The sequence below is a fragment of the Chaetodon auriga genome, chromosome 21 (genome assembly GCF_051107435.1).
Source record: "Chaetodon auriga isolate fChaAug3 chromosome 21, fChaAug3.hap1, whole genome shotgun sequence".
Lineage (NCBI taxonomy): Eukaryota > Metazoa > Chordata > Actinopteri > Chaetodontiformes > Chaetodontidae > Chaetodon > Chaetodon auriga.
The window spans coordinates 21400977-21421795 of NC_135094.1; positions in this window are offsets into that span (position 1 = coordinate 21400977).

A 20819-nucleotide genomic window follows, 5' to 3' on the forward strand; every position below is an offset into this window, starting at 1 on the left:
TGAACAAACTGCTCTTAGGCAAGCCCAGAGGATAGTAACTGAGCCATCCTATGTTCTTCAGTTAGAATACATAGCTCCTCCTCCTCCTCTGGTAGCTGGTTTCTGTCTGGGCTCGTGATTTCCCATCTTGTTTTCTGTGTTTATTTTAATTTTCCTTAAACTTGAAAGTTTTAATTTTTGGCTGAATTGGACATCTAAAGACATATTTAATGGACAAATATTTAAAAGTTGTGGATAACCTTTGCAACCTCTTATATTTCACCTATACACTCTGCTCTGGCCTACTGACAGAAAAAGCCTGCTGGCAGCTAAAGCTAACTAGCACCAAGATGCCTCCTCTCTCCACAGATGACCTCCACAAACTTCTGCAGCATGTTGCAGTGTTGGAAACTAAAGTTCAGCATCTGGAAATAAACGCAGAAGTGAACAAACCTTGTCAAAACGACAGTACTTTGCCGCTGACTCAAAACAGCGGACTGGAGAATGCTAACATCCAGCTAATTGGCTCTGATACAGCTCCAACGAAACTAAAGGGCTGTGTACCGGGTCAGAAATTTGCCAGTATCAGTGCTCCCTGGAATGCTCTCGGGCAAAGCCCAAGAGTAAATCAGCTGATATGGGGAGAGGTCCAACAGGTAGAACCCAGCGCCCAGAGATCTGTGATGCGTCAGGCTGGCCAGCGTTATCATCCTCCTCAACACCTGTGCAGAGTAAGACACAGCCATGGATAAAAGCTAAAGGGAAGATGAGCAACAAAGCTCCCAAACCAGCTAGTGTGCAGTTACAAAATCGGTTTGCTCCACTACTGCAGGACCCTGGATCTCCAACTGAAAACCCTGATAACTTCTCGGACTCAGAAGGGTAAGGCCTGACAGAAAGTCAGAAGATAGAAAGCTACAAGGAAAGCTACTGACTGGTCCTGAGACTCTGGTTGTTGGTGATTCTGCTATTAAAGATGTGGGAAGCATGTACAGCAGAAACACAAAAGTGTTTTGCTTTCCTGATGATACAGTCTCCAATATGACTGACAGAATCCTGAGTATTGTAGCAGAAATTCCAACTTTGAAATACCTTGTACTGCACACAGGGGCAAATGATATTGCAAAACGACAATCTGAAGTGCTCAAACAAGACTTAGGTAAACTGCTAGATGCAGTGAGCTCTCTGAATGCTGAAGTCTTCTTCAGTGGGCCTTTACCACCAGTCAGAGGAGGAGCAGAGAGATTCAGCAGATTGTTGGCAGTAAACAGGGGCCCGTTGCGCAAAACTAGGATAAGGGATTAAGCCGGGATATGTTGGTTATCCTGGCTCAAATTATCCGTGATCAAAAGCAGGATAGTGGAAAGTGGGATATGTTATGGGATAAGTTACCATGGAGATTTATTCTGTGGAGCTAGCCTGCTCCAGACCAGGCTAAATTCCAGGATCTATTTAATCTCATCCCTTATCTCAGTCAGCAGTCATCACAAACCAATAGTTATTCCACTGCCCACTACACGTTGTTATCACATTCAACTAGATCCACTGTCATTATTTAAACATTAACACAAAACCTAAGCATCAGTAATTTCAATTTTAATTAATTTCATTAATTTCAATCATTGTAGATAAATGATGATTTTAGATGATGTTGCAATCATTAGATAGACAGTTTCCCATAGACTAGATATAAAATACACATCCAATATAAATATAAATAAACATCAAAGAGTAACATGATGTTCCTTCATTGAATAAGGGTAAATCAAAGCATCAGTTCCTTTCAAAACTGAAGTCACACAGTGACTCTACGAGATAGAAGGCACAGAATTAAAGCATATTATACAACACAAGAATAAATACACATTCAAAGGTCTGTATATAATACACCCCACATGTCTGCACGCTGAAATAAATGCAGGACAAATCCGTACACAACAAATGAACAGACAAATGAATGGATGCAGTAGCCTCCCTGCAAGCTTGTATACACACAGTATACAGCACAAACATAAGACGCCAAATCAATCTTAATCTTAATTGAAAAAAATCCTCTGCCAATGCAGGACATATTTAACTGAAATTTAAAGCATGCATGTTAACTAAAATAATTCAACACATATTGGTCCCTGACCAGCCGACCGCTGTCGTCATCAGGGAAGATGGCAGGATTGTCCCAGTCCATGTGTGATGGCACTCTGGGGGCCCTTTCCTTCCTCAGGCAGGCCACATTGTGGAGGACAGCACAGGCCACAGTGATGTCACATGCCCTAGGGCTGACCCGTAAGTCATGAAGACAATGAAAGCATGCCTTCAGGAGGCCAAAGGTCATTTCAATCCTGGCCCTCGTCCTGGCATGGGCATGATTGTAGGCCTGCTATGCTTCCTGGGGGTCTGTATACGGTGTCAGGAGAAAAGGCTGGCAGGCATACCCCCTGTCCCCCAGCAAGACACCAGAGAATTCACCTGTCAATACAAAATCTCATCATCACAACTTCATAAATAGAGTGACATTCATGACACAGCTATGATGTAAAAAGTGGTTAATGTGCATTCTTAAGTATTAGTCAGGGCACTTACCATTCTGCAAGATGTTCTTATATTTAATCTTGACTTGCTGCCATGTCCCATTCATGTTTAATCTATACACACACACACACACACACACACACACACACTTTTATATATGTTAATAAAACAACATACATGAGATAAGATCAACTTTATTTATCCCAAAGGGAAATTATCAAGGACTAATACAGTCTGATGGAGTTACATTTACACAATTTCACTCACATCCGCAGTCAATTTCACTTACAATTTCAACTGATTCATAATCAGAGTTCAACTACATTTTCTGAGATGTTAATTAACTATTTGGATTGTAATTGTGATGGTTTCAGTCGAGTGGTGAGTGTGTGTTTGTTCGCTACTTACGCATTCCGGCGGTCTGCAATACAGGAGTAAAACTTTTTGCCTCCAACCTATCTTTCTTCCTTTGTAACACTGTTCCCACTCCCAAGGACAAGAGACAAGAGGAATTTAAACAAAAGCAGTAAACTCCAAAACATGAAGGAGAACCGACTCTCCCCCTGCCTGTATGCTCTAACCATTAGGGATGCCAGAGCAAAAAAGGGGATGCCTCATGTCCTCCACCAGGGGCCACTGCTCGTGAGGATTCACCGACTCCAACCACTAAAACTCCACCTAGGTCACCATCTTCAACTGCCCAAACTCCATCTAGCTCATCACCTTCACTGGGTATCCCATCACCCTCCTCCCCCCTGCTGGAGTTTACTGACCAAATGAACAAACTTGTCAGTGATGGCGTCAGACTTACTCCTCGCCCATCTGGGATCCTGTCCCCCCAGATTCCACCCCGCCCCATACAACCACCCTGTCCCCCTCGACCACCACCTCCACCCCCTCCACGGCTCCAGTCCCGTAGTAAGAGCCCAGCACAGCCACCTATTTGTGTTGGTAACTGATGTGTTCTGGGTCCAGCTTTTAAGGCCAATGTTATGCCTGACTTTTCCAAGGAAAAACCAGGGCCCATTGTGCTGGAAGCTTCCTTGATTCATGTCTCGGTAGGAGAAGATCGGTCCATCTCTCCACAAACATCACATCATCGAATTTAACATGTATTCCATGTCAGCCACAGTATGTTCTAAAACATGGGGGTGTTGGACTTTTTAGCACATTTAAGTTAGCTCCTTTAAATGTTAGGTCTTTGGCAGGCAAATCATTCTTAATCAATGACTTTATCATCAAGCACAAGCTTGATTTTATGTTTTTAATTGAAACTTGGTTAGGACAAGATAACAGCGCAGCAGTTCTCAATGAGTCAGCCCTTCCGAATTTCAGTTTCATAAGTGAAGTAAGAATACATGAGAGAGGAGGTGGAGTCACCATTTTGTTTAATGATAGCACTCAGTGCAAGAGAGTCTCTTATGGTCAGTTTGAATCTTTTGAATATGTTGCCATTCAATCAAAGTCTCTCTGTCGATCAGTCTTCGTAACCATCTACAAACCCCCAAAATACAATACAACGTTTTCCGATGAGTTTGCCAAACTACTGTCTGTTGTTTGTATTGATTTTGACTGTGTTGTGTTAGTGGGTGACTTCAACATTCATGTTGATAATCTCAAAGATGGATGTGCTAAAGAACTTTTAAACATTCTGGATCATTTTGGCCTATCTCAGCACACACACATTCAACACACAATAAAGGGCATATATTAGATTTGGTTATTTCCAAAAGGCTTAATATCTCTGAGGTTGTGGTGACGGATGTTGCTCTTTCTGATCATTACTGTGTGTCATTTAAAATGACCACACCTGCTATTCTTGACAAAAGTGGAACAGAGGTAATCAAAAAACAGTTCAGCGACCGGTTCAGGGTGTACCCTGCCTCTCGCCCGTTGACAGCTGGGATAGGCTCCAGCCCCCCCGCAACCCCGAAAGGGATAGTGGGTATAGAGAGTGTATGAATGAATAATATAAGTTGTCATATTTACATTATGTTGCTTTGACATGTTTTTTTTTTTTTTAATCTAATTGTATTTTTTGTGAGTGTTTACTCTGCAGCCAGAGGATGAGGCCCTGATCCAAGGATCCATTGAGGATAAAACTGTAGGAATATATGTTGCCAGACCATGCAATGCCAACGATGATCCAGAGGATGCTGGGATTTGTCCTGGAAGGTCAGATTGTACTGAGTTGGACAACTTGGATTGGATGTTGCCATGTTGTTTGGCCTTATGTATGCTTTGAACCTCAATTTCCCTACTGAACTAAAGTACACTTTCGAAGTGCTCCAAAAAGTTGTAATGGAGTTGGATGGCAACACACTTTTCAAAGAAAAAGTGAAAAAGTGGTGGGGAATTGTAATGATCAGGCTCTTTAAGGTCATCTCATGTGTTCTCATGCTCTGATCTTTAACCTACATGAATGTTCTTCATAGCCTAGAGTTATAAGGATAACATGACTGGTGAGAGCCACTTCTCATAACAAAAGGCAGGTGGTTGTGGACAGTCTTGTCTCCTCTTCTCTGTTTGTGATGTCTATTGCATTTAGATCCGGCATTCACAGAACACACAACCATACAGGTTGTTTAGCACATGTCCAGAACAAGATATGGTATGCCCAGGCCTTGGGAACTGACCAATTATATTCTGTAACGTATATCTGATTATTTAACTGGGTTTGGTCAAACCCAACATGATAAATGTGAACTTTTGTCTGACAACTACGCTCATTCTGGCAGAGATCCTGTGGGAGCTCTGTCAGTCTGAGACCAGCGCTGTATTACTTTATATGTGACCTCAATAAATACTTTGACTGTGAACTGAAGATTGCTTCGGACCATTCTTGGGCTTTCAACAAACAACCGGGCTAACAGATTTGTTTATTTCCTCATTATGGACATTGGTAAACTACTGACTTGCCTGCTTTTGTGTTTTATTTTCCCAGTGCTGTGCTGAGACTGTGTGAAAGGATGACAATTTTTCCTTTAAGTATGGGGATAAATTAATTTCTTTGCACATGCTTTCCAATTGAGTCAAACTAATGGAGCTGCAAAAAAGAGCCAACTTTTTCCCTCCCTCTGGGAAGATATGGTGGGGATGTTTTTTTGTTTGTTTCTGTATTATGGACATTGGGCAAGCACTTAAACCACTGAATTGCACTGGTTTTTGTTTTTGGTTTTTTTTGCCAATCTTATTGGAGCACGACAGCCGCGGACAACACCACCCTGCCATGGACCGGCTCCATTACCACCGGATCGCCGGCACCAGCACTCGCCGAGCTCCGCTGGCTCCACCAGGGCGCCAAGCCCAAGCCATCGGCACCCTCCACCTCCTGTCTTCGCCCCCCGGAGTGGCAGTGCTCCATCAGGGAGGACGGAGCGGCGGCTCCAGCACTGGTGAGCTCAACACCACTCAAGCCGAGGGAATCCTGGTCAGTGGTGACCAGAGGCGCCGGGGCTCGTCCATCTCCCCCTCCTCCGCCTCCGGATCTACCGCTGGAGAACAGGTACGACATCCTGAGCCTGCAGGATTTCCCTCCCATGGGAGCGTGTTCCAGTACCAGCTCGCCTCCAGGACCTGTCCACCCAGCTGGTCGCGGCTCTCGCCAGCCCAGGAGGCGGGATCCGCGCGTCCAGCCTGGCCCCTCTTCTCCATCTCGGCCGGGAGAAACCGCGGGCCGGCGCCACCAACCCCGGGTCACGCCCCGCCAACGGCGCACCTCCAGGCAGCCCGTGGAGCAGCGCACCCCCTCCGTGCTGGTCGTCGGGACCTCGATGGTCAGACACGTGACGGTGCATGGTGGCCGGACCTTCTGCCGCTCCGGAGCCCGCGTCAAGGAGGTTGAGTCCTCCGCCCTCCAGCTGTGTGCTCAGCACAGCTCAGCCTCCACACTGGTCCTGGAGGCCGGCATCAATGATCTCAGAGACCAGCAATCCGAGATCCTCAAGCGGGATTTCAGGTCCATGGTGGACCGCATGCTGGACACGGGGAAGCGACTGGTTATTTCCGGCCCGCTTCCCCCACCGCGCTACGGTGACGTCATCACCAGTCGCCTCCGCCAGCTGCACCTGTGGCTGAAGGGATATTGCCTGGGGAAAAGTATTCCATATGTGGACAATTTTATCGCTTTTTTAAACAGACCCCACCTTTTTAAACCGGACGGCCTACACCCAAACCAAGAGGGGTCACGGCTTTTATCAGTAAACATTGACCTGACAGTCCGGTCCTGCACCACAATCACCTCCTGACTCAGTACACCCATACACACGCCCTCTGCACCTCACCTACACTCACCTTCACCCACCCCCACCTACATCATACACGCCCCTCCCCCAGTGACCCCAGTGGCACAGGACAATATTTGCACCACTACCTCTCCCTACAGTACATCTCATACAGCAGGAATCACAGTCAGAATCACAAACAGAATTCACAGACCAGTTTCATCATGGACCAGTAACAAGCGAAATAACTTAGTTCCGGTCACACCTGCTTCAACCTCCTCACATTGTGATAAAGAGCGCACGTTCAGCACGAACATTAAGCTGGCCGTGCTGAACGTGCGCTCCCTTTTAAATAAAACTTTTATCATAAACGACCTGATTTTAGATAACAAGGTAGACAGCATTTTTTTAACAGAAACATGGCTCGGCACTGACGCACCAGTTGTTCTCACCGAGGCTTGCCCACCAAATTTTAATTTTTTATTTTCTACCAGGGGTGGTAAAAGAGGGGGTGGAACTGCCTCTATCACGAGAAATACGCTGAACTCAAATGAAGTCTTTTTTAACAGTTACACATCGTTTGAGCATCATGCCTTTGTTTTTAGCAGTCCTCCTATTCTCTGCATCACAGTTGACAGACCACCCCACCATCATCCTACCTCTTTTATCAGTGAATTCTCTGAACTATTATCAATCGTACACACCAACTATAACAGAATTTTAATAACTGGTGATTTTAATCTACATGTTGATAATAGCTCGGACCCAATGTCCAAAGAATTTTTAAATCTCTTAAGTTGCATGGATTTTAAACAGCACGTCACACAGCCGACTCACAACAGAGGACACACCCTGGACCTGGTCATAACCTATGGCCTGTCCACTGGTGTGTCCTCTGTTGTTGACCTGGCTGTGTCTGACCACTACTGTGTGTATTTTAACATCACCAGTTTTAACCACAGGGAGGCCCCGGTGAGAATGGTGAGGAAACGCTACATTACCTCTGAAGTGGCTGCAAATTTTATGGAGATTTTAAAGAGCACTCCTGCCGAAATTTTACCTGCACCTCGTGATTTTATTGTTGACAATTTTAACAGCAAACTGAAAACAACATTGGACTCAGTTGCTCCACTGTTAACCAAAACCATAAAAACGAAACCTACACCACCGTGGAGAAATAATGACGAAATCAAAAAACTGAAAAGAAATTGCAGGAGTGCAGAGAGGAGGTGGAGAAAAAACAAACTGACAATTCACTATGAACTATTATGCGAACAACTAAAAATCTACAATAACACAGTCAAACTGGCACGAATATCTCATTTCTCAAGACTCATCACAGACCATAAAAACAATGCCAAATTCCTGTTCTCCACCATCGATCTTTTAACAAATAGCAATTTTAAAAAATCTTCCAAACCCCCATCAGATGCCCTCTGTGAGGACTTTGCAGACCACTTCAGAGGATATTATCAGATCCAGTCTTTTACCCCAACAGAATTTAGTTTTTAAAACACCTGTACCATTACTTTTGCCTGAGGAAACACTGGAGAGTTTTGCCCTGGTTGATGCAAGGACACTTGGTCGAGTTTTCTCCCAAGTAAACCCAACAACCTGCCTTTTAGACCCAATTCCCACATCACTTTTAAAAACATTTTATGGCTTCTTTGAGGAACAGATTTTAAATATTGTAAAATCTTCAGACGGGTGTCTTCCCCGCCGCCTTTAAAACATCAGTGGTGAAGCCCCTTCTGAAGAAGAGTAACTTAGACCCCAACATTTTTAATAACTACAGACCTGTGTCCAACTTACCATTTTTAAGTAAAATATTAGAAAAGCTGGTTTTTAATCAAGTAAATGATTTTTTAAATAGTATCAATATTTTAGAGAAATACCAATCTGGTTTTAGGATGAACCACAGTACAGAGACAGCCCTTTTAAAGATTTTAAATGACATTAGATATAACGCAGATTCACAAAAACTCACAGTCTTGGTACTACTGGATCTAAGTGCTGCCTTTGATACAGTAGATCACCACATTTTATTAAACAGACTGAGAAACCTGGTCGGCCTCTCTGGTACTGTTTTTAACTGGTTCAGCTCCTATCTCACAGATCGATATTTTCGCGTAAGTTTGGATACATGTTCCTCCAGAACACATAAAATTAATTGTGGGGTGCCCCAAGGGTCGATTTTAGGTCCAATTCTTTTTAATCTATATATGCTTCCCCTTGGGGACGTCATCAGGAGACACGGCATCAGCTTCCACAGTTACGCAGATGATACACAGCTTTACATTGCTGTGTCTCCTGACGACACAGGGCCAATTGATGCTCTTTTTAACTGTATTTTAGATATAAAATCATGGATGGCAGATGATTTCCTACAGCTCAACCAGGACAAAACAGAGGTCTTAGTTATTGGTCCTGAAGGCAAGAGAGAGAAACTTTTACCAAAACTACAAGATTTTAAGCCAACACAATGTGTAAAGAACCTAGGCGTCATTTTTGACTCTGAGCTGAATTTTATTCCACATATTAAAAATGTAACAAAAATAGGTTTTTATCATCTTAAGAATATAGCCAGAGTCCGCCCTTTTCTCTCTCAAGCTAACACGGAGGTGCTGATGCATGCTTTTATCTCCTGTCGTTTAGACTACTGTAATGCCCTGCTCTCTGGTCTCCCCAAAAAGACCATCTCTAATCTGCAGTTATTACAGAACTCAGCCGCACGTGTGCTGACGAAGACCAGAGGGCGGGAGCACATTACACCAATTTTAAAATCGCTGCATTGGCTCCCCGTGTGTTTCAGGATCGATTTTAAGGTTCTTTTATTAGTTTTTAAATGTCTTAATGGTCTTGGGCCCTCTTATTTATCTGACCTGCTTTTATCATATCAACCCTCGCGGGTCCTGAGGTCCTCCGGCACTGGACTTTTAATTATTCCTAGAGTTAATACAAAAACCCACGGGGAGGCTGCATTCAGCCATTATGGCCCTCGACTATGGAATAGCCTGCCGGAGAACATCAGGACTGCAGAGACTGTTGATGTTTTTAAAAGGAGGCTCAAGACTCACCTTTTTAATTTGGCTTTTAATTGATTTCTTTTAAACTTTTAATTCTTCTATTATGTTATTTTTATTTCTAATATTTCCCATGACTTCTTAGTCATCCATTTCATCACCACTTGATCTTAAAATCTTATTACTACTATTTATTATTTATTTACTTGTCTATTTTAACATTTTTAACTTTCTTAAATCTTTTAATTTTTATGCATTATACCTGCTTTTACTTGTTGCTTATATTTTTAGTCTTTTAGTTTTTAGCTTCAGTGTTTCCTCATGGGGGGCCTCCACGCTGGGATGTATGCCCGGTCTGCCCATGGGGGGCGTTGCCCTGGAGGCCTCCTGGGCCCGGGGGGCTGGGGCGGCTCTGCATTAAGTGTGGAGTCTGTCCCTGTCCATCGGTGTCGGGGTGGTCTCTGTGGCGGCGCTCCCTATGGCCGTGGGCTGTAGCGCTTCTCGGTGTGGATGGCCCCCATAGGTGTTTCCTCACATGGTTCCTCAGTGCCCTGCCATGTCTCAGCACCGGGCGTGGGTATGTGTGTGTGTGTGTGTGTGTGTGTGTGTGTGTGTGTGTGTGTGTGTGAACACATATGTATATATATATCTATATTGTCTGTCATAATATGCTTTTATTCTTTCTGTTCTTGTATTCTTTTATTCTGTGAAGCACTTTGGGATGCATTTTATATGGATGAAAAGTGCTATACAAATAAAGTTTATTATTATTATTATTATTATTATTATTGCATGTATATCATTTTGCCTTTAAAGAATTCAAGCTGCAAAAGGATGCCCATTTTCCCTTTAAGTAATGGTGTGACTTTATTTCTTTTAACATGCTTTTTGTTTTCTCAGAAGGAAGCTGTTTTAAAGACATGTAGTGTTACATTAAAGCAACAGCATGTAACTTTGACCACGACCTGCGGCGTCAAAAAACAAAACTTAATGGTGCACGTTAATACGTCACACAAAACAGCAATTTTAGTGAAACCAGGAGAAAATGTCCTGTGGTTTCCCCTGTGATGTCCTATGACTGCTCTGTCTCTCTGCAGCCTTTTATTTAGCGGCGCAGTCCCCAACAACTACCCGGTGCTGCAGCTGAAGCTTCAGTATGCAGGCAGCCTACATGTTGCTTTCAAGGACTTCCTTGAATCACAGACTTGAGGCAAAGCAGTCATAGGACACCAGAGAGAAAACCAAAGGACATTTTCTTTGTAAAATATGACCCGGTTTTACCAAAATTGCTGTTTTGTGTGACGTAGTAACATGCATTGTTAAGTTTTGTTTGTCAAAGCCATGGGTTGCGGTCAAGTTACATACTGTTGCTTTAAGTTGCAGCAGTTATATTTTCACAATGCAGTCTTGATAGCCTGTTGTACTTGTGGAGGGAAAAGTTGATTTATGTATGATATGGTTGTTAAATACACATAGATACATAAGTATACCAGTGTGGAATACTGTTTATTGTTGTTTTGTTCTCATAAGTTTAACTGTTTATATGTTGACTTATACTGTTGCTATGAAGATACAGATCATTTCAGAACCAAGTGAGATGTGTGTAAGCTGGGATTCTGTTTTCTGTTTTGATTTGCCTTTTTTTTTTTTTCAATTGCACTGTGGGGTTTTGATGGTAGCAGACCTCTACAAACAGGATGAGAGCCGGAGGGATTGAGGTGTAGAGTGTGGTGTGGAAATGAGCAGCATCGGACAAACAGGTTTTTTTTCAGAGCTCTGACCACAAACATGTATCAGGAATAATCCACAGTCTCACCCAAAAGTTGGCAGAATGCTGAACACGGAGGGTTCCAACCAAGCAGATCACAATAGCAGAGAATATCAGCTTACCTCCTCTCACTATCCAACGGAGGGACTCTCCCTCACCTGAAAGCTATTCTCATTACTTGATTTTTGCCCATACCATTATCCATGTGAAGGGGCCCCCAGACACAAACTTGTTTAAGAACATAGATTTCCGATTTAATGTTGTCAAATACTACTTTGTACCAAATGTAAAGAACTCTTATCTAATACAGGTTAACCCAAAGTATATAATAAACTGAAGAAACAGCAAACAAAAGCCGAACTTAACAACTCCCCTGCTACTCGCTCTCCTCTCTCTACCTTCCACCTTGGTATGACCTAACAAGGTGATTTGGAACTGCTGGAGTCCTGTGGCTGCTTTCTCATGTGTTCACTCCATGAAAATACATCCCCCTGAAGTCGACCTCAAAGACAGAGAAGTTAGTCAAAATTAAAAGCACCAAATCCAAAATAGCAAACTGCATTAGTCCATTCTTTCTTACTTGACAACAATGTTCAGTTTTCACCTTAGTGAGGGGGATGCATTCCAGACCAAGAAAGTGTTGATGGCCCATTTAATGGCCAAACACTCCAGCTCCACTGCTGTGTACCTTGTCTCCCTGGGAAACAGCTTCCTGCTGATGTATGCCACTGGTTTCCTATTGGAGGGAAGACAGAAGCCAAAAAGTGCTGCATGGATTTGTTGTCCAATGTTTACAGTTATGACTTGAAACACAAACCGTATTAGACATGATCAATCTGTCTTTATCAACAGGCTACCTACCACAGTCCTTTAAAGTAGCTGTAACCTCTACTTTAAAAGCCTACTCTTGATCCAGGGGTTTTAGCCAACTATAGACCAATATCCAACCTTCCCTTTCTCTCAAAAACTGTTGAGAAAGCAGTTGCTAATCAGCTATGTGACTTTCTACACAAAAATAGTTTATTTGAGGATTTCCGGTCAGGATTGACAGTGCATCATAGCACAGAGACAGCACTGTTTAAAGTTACAAATGACCTTCTAATTGCATCTGATAAAGGATTTGTCTCTGTACACCATTGACCACGGTATCCTATTGCAGAGACTGGAACACTTCATTGGCATTAAGGGCATTCAGGATTTAAATCTTACTTGTCAGATCGCTCTTTACGTTTGTACACATTAATGACAACTCCTCTGTGCTCGCTAAAGTCAGCTATGGAGTTCCGCAGGGTTCTGTGCTTGGACCAATTCTATTCACCTTATATATGCTTCTTGTAGGGAAGATTATCAGGAAGCACTCAATAAATTTTCATTGCTATGCAGATGATACCAAGCTATATTTATCAATGAAGCCCGAGGAAACCAGTCAGTTAACTAAACTACAAGCATGTCTTGAGAACATAAAGACGAGGATGACCTGCAATTTTCTGATGCCCAAATTCGTTGCTGAATATTCTCCAGCTGCTCCAGAACGCTGCAGCACGTGTTCTGACAAAAACGAAGAAGAGAGATTATATTTCTCCAATATTAGCCACTCTGCACTGGCTCCCTTTAAAGTTTAGAATAGAAGTTAAAATTCTCCTTCTTACTTACAAAGCCATAAATGGTCAGGCACCTTCTTATCTTAAAGAGCTCATAGTACCTTATTACCCCACTAGAACACTACGTACCCAGAATGCAGGCCTACTTACGGTTCCTAAAGCCTCCAAAAGCAGAACAGGAGCCAGAGCATTTAGCTATCAAGCTCATCTCTTGTCGAACCATCTTCCAGTCTTTGTCAGGGAGGCAGACACTGTCTCTATATTTAAAAGTAGGTTTAAAACTTTCCTTTTTGATAAAGCTTATAGTTAGGGCTGGCTCAGGCTTGTCCTGGACCAGCCCTTAGTTATGCTGCATTAGACTGTCGGGGGAACTCCAAAGATACACCGAGCTCCTCTGTCCTTCTCTCCCTCTCCATCTGCATGTTTTCATGTCCTACCACGGCGTGTTACTAACTCAGCGTCTTCCCCGGAGTCTCTGTGCTTTGTCGTCTTGGAGGTTCCCATGGATAGTGGCTGAATCTGGATTGTGGATTACAGCTGCATCTCCTGCCATGACCCTGCCTGACATCCACTGCAACTGCTACTGTGATTACATTTTTGTCTGTCTCTCTCTGTCTGTCTCACTCTCTCTCTCTTGCTCTCCCTCTCTCACCCAACCGGCAGATGGCCGCCCACCCAGTCTGGTTCTGCCTGAGGTTTCTGCCTGTTAAAAGGAAGTTTTTCCTCACCACTGTCGCCAAATGCTTGCTCATGAGGGAATTGTTGGGTCTCTGTAGATAAAAGAGCTCGGCCTGTACCAGCTCTATATGGAAAGTGTCCTGAGACAACTTTTGTTGTGATTTGGCACTATACAAATAAAATTGAATTGAACTGAATTAAAACAAATTATGTTTGTCTTATGTCTTATTCAGCACATTTTAAAATTCCTTAAGAGTTTGGACTCGATCAGGTAGAAGGATGCACAACATGTATTTATTTAAATAACTAAATAACTGTACTGGGTGTACAGGAATGCAAGAAAACTTGCATTGTTTTATCATGATGTGATTATATATAAAACTTGAAAAAGTTTAAATTAAAGTCATATTAGTTTAACATAGGGTAATTGAATATACTTCACATTCAGAAGTCATTTTTTGGTTATCATAGGGTAATTAAATATATTCTACTTAAAAAATTCCTGTCAGTTTAACAGGTAAATAAATATACTTTACATTAGACAGTTTTATTAATTTAACATTTTAACTTAATGCACTGTAAATGAAAAAGTCATGTTGGTTTAATATATAGAATTTTACTTATTGAACATAGATAAATCATTTTTAGTAAACATAACTTTAATACGTGCAACCGATGCCCATGTTTATTTAATGTAAATTCAACAGACTTTTTTTCCCCCAGTGTATTAAGATGATTAAGACTTTTACTTGTGATGCATAATATACATCTATTGTATCTATTAAGACTATTAAGACTTTTACTTGTGATGCATATGCATCACAAGTAAAAGTAAAAGTCTTAATAAAGTAAAAGTCTTAATAGTCTTAATAATGACAATACATGAGATAACATGACTTGATAAAAAGAAAACTTACAGAGTAACACACTTTTTTCTTGCAGCTGTCAGTCTGTGACAATTGTGTCACAATGCCATGATGATAATTACTTTTACTTACTTTTTAACAACTATAAGGAGTCTTATCCTTATAGTTCTTCCTTTTTTCACTTCCAGACCCTGATAGTGCGTGCCCGCGATTAAGGGTGCTTGTTCTTTGCAGCTGCCCTGCAGTTCGAAGGAGGAGAGAGCGCGAGATCACGTGGTGTGGACGCTGTCGGACCGACACTAGAAGCGTCCAACACGCTATCATTCAAACCTTAGAAGACTCCCATGTCCTGAACAGTTTCAGTGCCTGTGCAGGTATTTGGACTTTGGCATAGCCCAGTGCAGTGTTTTTAATCCTGTGTTTTACTGAGTCAATAAATACCTTAACACAGCTGTGTTCCAGTTTCCTTGACAGTGGAATTACTTTCATCATTGCTGGTTTAAAAGAAAAAAAAAAAAAACAACAACTAAGAACCTCACACTAGTGTGTGACAATCACATACTCAACAAAGTAATGTGTAGATCTGGGGACACAGTGACATCGCCTTAATGAAGTTTGGCGAGAAAAGAAGCAAACAAGCAGTTAGACAACTGGACATTTCAGCAATTACTTTAGTGAGTACAATGTCAGTATTATTACTACTGAAGGCCAAAACTCTAAAAAAGAAAACAGTTATGATAAACTGGAACAGACCTGTGTGGCAAGTTGGAGGCAGGCAATATACCAAGGGATGGTAGTGTACTGTATTGTTGACAACGCCACCTAGGGGAAGGTCACCCCCAGGAAGTAGTGATTTAACCCTTAACAGGGACACCAAGAATAAGGCTCACAGATCCGCTAACACACTGACAGAGACAGGAATCCAAAATAGATGTACCAAAGTTTATTGGCAACAGTATATAACGATTCTCGATTATAAAATGACCAAGCAACTATAATCACAACATCTACTGTGCATAGGGGCCTGAGGAGTAAAGCGGAGGAGAGATTACCATGGAGAATGGACCAAAAGGAAACGAGGACGGGTCCAAAAAAAAAAAAACAAGAAAAAAAAGAAACACACCACCTGTGAAGTCTAACTAAATCAAACAAAACACAGCAAACAATAAAAAGAGTGAGGGGACACCACCACCAGGAGGTCTGCAATCCATCGCTCCTGCCCAACAGAGAGAAAGAGAGAACAAAGTTAGTGTTGGCCCATATAGGTGCCACAAACTGAAGAAAATGGCCAATTCGACACACACACACACACACACACACACACACACACACACACACACGCACGCACACTCAATAAAACACACTCATGCCACACCTGCACACACCCAATTGACCAAAAGCAATATAGAAAATAAATCAAAACTCAACCCTCACAAATAAATCCCAACAAAATCCCCTGACAATTAACAAAGAAAAATGATAAACAATTCAATTAAATCAATAAACCAAAAAGGAAATCTAATATACTTGGAGGTCATACGACAACGTAAGCCAACCAACCCCAAGGGGGAAAAGAACAAAAGAAAGAAAACACAACTCACAACACAAATCAACACTAAATCAGGAAATCAAATACAAATAACTAAATTACTTTGAATAACAAAACACAGTGGGCACCCCATAACGCACTGATACACTCAAAAAAATAACTCTTTGAACGAACTTAAAAAAATTATGGAAAGTATTTCCACATGATTAAATGGTTTTCTTTCAGCATTAAGCAATTTTGTTAGTCCAACTTGATGCACTTGCGTAGGTTCAACTTCATTTATTAGGGTTGATTGAACTTATTTATCAGGTTTGGATCCAACTCAATTTAGTCGGGTTGGGTCAATTAATTCATTAGGGTTAATTGAACTTATTTACTAGGCTTGGGTCCAACTCAATTTAGTTGGGTTGGGTCAATTAATTCATTAGGGTTGATTGAACTTACTTACTTACTAGGTCTGGGTCCAACTCAATTTAGTTGGGTTGGGTCAATAAATTCATTAGGGTTGATTGAACTTATTTACTAGGTCTGGGTCCAACTCAATTTAGTTGGGTTGGGTCAATTAATTCATTAAGGTTGATTTAACTTGTTTCCTAGGGCTGGGACTGACTAAATATAATAGTTTTGAAATACTTTTGAAGATTTAATTAAGGTCATTCAAACAATACATTTTGAGTGTAAACACTTTAAGGTTTGCAGTGAATAGTAACTGAAACTAAGTTTCAACAAAATCTACAGACTGCTTGGTGTCAAGCATGGAAAGAAACAAGACAAATGGTAGATATTGCCATAAAATTGTATTTTCCAAATTAGTCAATGACTAACAATGCTTTACACTGGCAATAACACAAATGAAATGAAATGAAAGTGCAACAGTGTTTTACACAAGCAGTTGAACAATGCCTCCAGTCACATTCCCCTTAAACATTTGTCACTTATTAAGTTTTGCACCTGTATGTGCTGGTGAACTCACAGAAACACAGGGTAACAAAAGAACATGTCCATACCACATTTAGGGGACATTTTTTCGACCTGTTTTTAAGCCACCAGTGGGCAGTCTCAATTACTTTACTACCGGCAAAGCAATGTTTTGAGAACTTGTACCTTTCTGGACAGTCTGTTTCCATCTAGTCTCATTATGATCTTCTGCAATGCTTCAAAGGTATATTTTAGCTCTGGAGGGTAGCTCAGGTTTAGAGCATACACAAGAGCAAGCAACATCACTACAGCAAAAGGTAAATTTCCCAACTCATCGAGTACTTACACTCCCTCCAGAATGATTCCAACATCCTCTGGGTCATCACCGGGCTCTGCTCCTTCATGTCGCATGACAAAGATTCCAAAGACCATCTCTGCCATGGCCGTTCCAATGCTTTTGTCATCTGTCTGTGACAAAACAATTTACAAAGGGCAATGATTTTTTCACTGATATACATTAGATCCCTTTTTTACAGTATTACCTTAATTCACAGAATCAAAGCCAATTACCACAGTGTTTCCCACACATAGACCAATGTGTGGCGCAGCACCACAGAATCAAGACCAAGCGCCACAAATTGATTCTGCTTTTTTTTTCTCCTAACACAATATCGTTCCGTTCATTCACCTCCGCATAGTGGTCTTTCTGTCATTCTCGTTCACTCATACTCACACGCGCGCATGCATGAACCAGCACATCAGTGGTGCATGCACTGGTACTGAGAAGACTGTCGGTCTGAACATACATGGGCACAGTAAGTTATCATGGTCTTGGGTTAGGGTTATGGTCTTATTTTTCTCCAAACTACTTTTCACTATCGCCAAACCATTGCTTTTATTAATTTGCTATTGTTTCTTCATCCATTTATTTGTGTACCTTATATAATCATTATTATTTGTCTTATCATTTATCAGTCATATCCACTTTCATTTATTGTGTTAAATAAATAATTCTTTTCGCTTAAGTCATTATCAGACGGTGTCCTTTTGAGCTGGAAATAGACGATCACTGTATGGCAGAACTTACACTTCAGACAATGAAATTGATATATCCTTAGTTTATTTAGTATTAGAGCCCTGCACTGGAGCCCGAGGCCCGAGGGGCCCGACAGCCCGACAGCCCGACAGCCCGAGGGCCGGGCTTCGGGCCAGTGAGCGTAGCATTACCTCGGACACGGGCCGGGTTCGGGCTCTCTTTTTTTAACCTGACAATTAGAGAGATGTGTTGTGTTTGTGTTTAACGAATTTAAATGGCAATGCTTGAACGCAGCACCCGCTCTGCACCCTCCCTCGCGCCTACGTCACTCACATCCCAGTCATGCGTCCCGGCAGACTGTGGTCCCAACTCCCGCCACAAACATGGACAACATGAAGAAAAGGATAGAGAATGGCGAACTAAAGACAGTGAACAACACCAGGGGAAAAGCTACATATTGGACAAACTTTAAACTCATTACAACCCTTCAAGATGAGCCAACCGGGTTTGTTCAGTGTAGTGTTTGCAATGTCGTTCTGGCATATGACAGCAAAAAAACTGGTTCATCACATCTCCAGAGACATTTTGATCGTTCCTGTGGCGGCAGATCCAGCGGCAGTCACAAACAACTGAGTGTGAGCAATTACATCCCAAAACCACCACCAGAAATTGTGAAGTCAGAGGTCACAACAAAATGTGTAAACCTCTGTTGCATGGACATTCGGCCATTTGAAACAATTGCAGGGACCGGTTTCAGACAGTTAGCACAAGAATTAATAAATGTTGGCGCAACATACGGCCGCGTTTCAGCCAGCGAACTACTCCCTGACCCCACCACAATCTCCCGAAGATGCAAAATCATGGCGAGTGAAAAGAGAGCGGGGGCAGTTGAGGAGATAAAGGAGGTGATGTCTTTGATAAATATTGGCATGACTACAGACATGTGGACAGATGATTTCCGGAAGATGAGCTACATGGCCATCACATGTCACTATATTACACCAAAATATGAGATGAAGAGCAAACTACTCACCACAAACTGCTTCCCAAACCATGCAAAAACAGGAGATAACATCCGAAAAGAGCTTCAGCAGCAATTAGTCACAGTCCTCGGGTTTGATGCATCAGTAATGAACAATGTTGTCTGGGTAACCGACCAGGGAGCAAACGTGGTGGCCGCTCTCCGTCCATACCGGCACCTGGCCTGTCAAGATCACCTGTATAACACAGTCCTCCGACATGCCTTAAACACAGAGGAGCTGGCTGAAGCTGTCCCAGAAGTAGCAGAGACCCCCAGCGGACCCCCGCGGACCCCCGCGGACTAAAGCCAAGGCTTTAGTCCGCTACATAAAGCAGTCAGGCCAGGTCAGTCAGCTGCCAAAAACAGTTAAACAAATGGCAGAGACCAGGTACAGCACAGTCCTCCTCACACTTGAGTCAATTCAGTCAGTCCACGCAGAGCTGCAGGAACTTCTTCAGAGCCGTGGTGAGAGTGCAAGATTACGCGATGTCTCCCCAGATGTTCTAGCCTTCCTGGTGGACTTTCTGCGCCCATTTAGCGACGCGCAAAAGGAGCTAGAAGGGGACAAATACCCAACACTGCACCTTGTCGCTCTTTGGGCCAACAAGCTGAAAAGCCACTGCCAACCCAACGTGGCTGATACTCCTTCCCAGGCTATCATCCGCCAACGACACCTTGAGTGGATAATGAAAAAAATCGAAATCCAGCCACTTCACAAAATAGCCATTTTCTTATGGCCAAAGTTCAACCAATTAAGAATGTTTACTCCCGATGAGAGGGCCGACATCCAGCAACAGGTGAGAATCCAGATGACCCGCTTCAGAGAGGGGGAGGAGGATGCGCGTCGGCAGGAGAAGCCTGCACAATCAGGTTTGTTTTGTTTTTTTTGTTTTTTGTTTTTTGTTTTGTTAATTAGGTACATTTGGCCTATAAGGCATAATTGTCTATTTAGGCTACTTTACAACCGCCAAACCTCTTTCCCTGTAGCCTATAAATGTAGCTATAGGTTATAGCCTTGCCCTAATAAATAATTGTATTATGATTTACGCAGTGACACCGGCTGCTGCTGGTCCCGCACCAAAGAGGAGAGCACTGGCAGAGTTTGAAGAAGTATGGAAAAATGTCAGAGAGGAGAATGAGAACACTGATGATGAAATCCAGGTGTACCTCCGCCTTAACCCCACCACGGAAGCTGATGGAAGAGATGTACTGAGCTGGTGGAAGCAACACGAGACCACGCTACCGTTACTGGCACGTCTGGCCCGCATGGTGTTAAGTGTCCCGGCCAGCAGTAGCAGCAGCGAGCGCGCTTTCAGCGCCGCTGGAAGAGTGGTTGAAGAAAGGAGGACTGGACTTGCCCCTGAAACTGTGGATGCTATTCTTTTTCTGCATGATCATCATGCAGATGCCAAGTAAACAGAGCAGACTGTTCTTCTTGTGGTGTTCAAAGAACAGAGGACTTTGGCTAAGGCTACAATAACTGTTCTTATAATTGTGTCACCGTTCAGGTGAAGACTTGTTTTGATTAATAGTTCTACTACTCTCAGGTAAGACAAGCTGTTGTTGTCTTTGTTAAGATGAGGAAGAAAATATTTTTTGATAGGCTTTTGCTACGTTTATCCTAATAA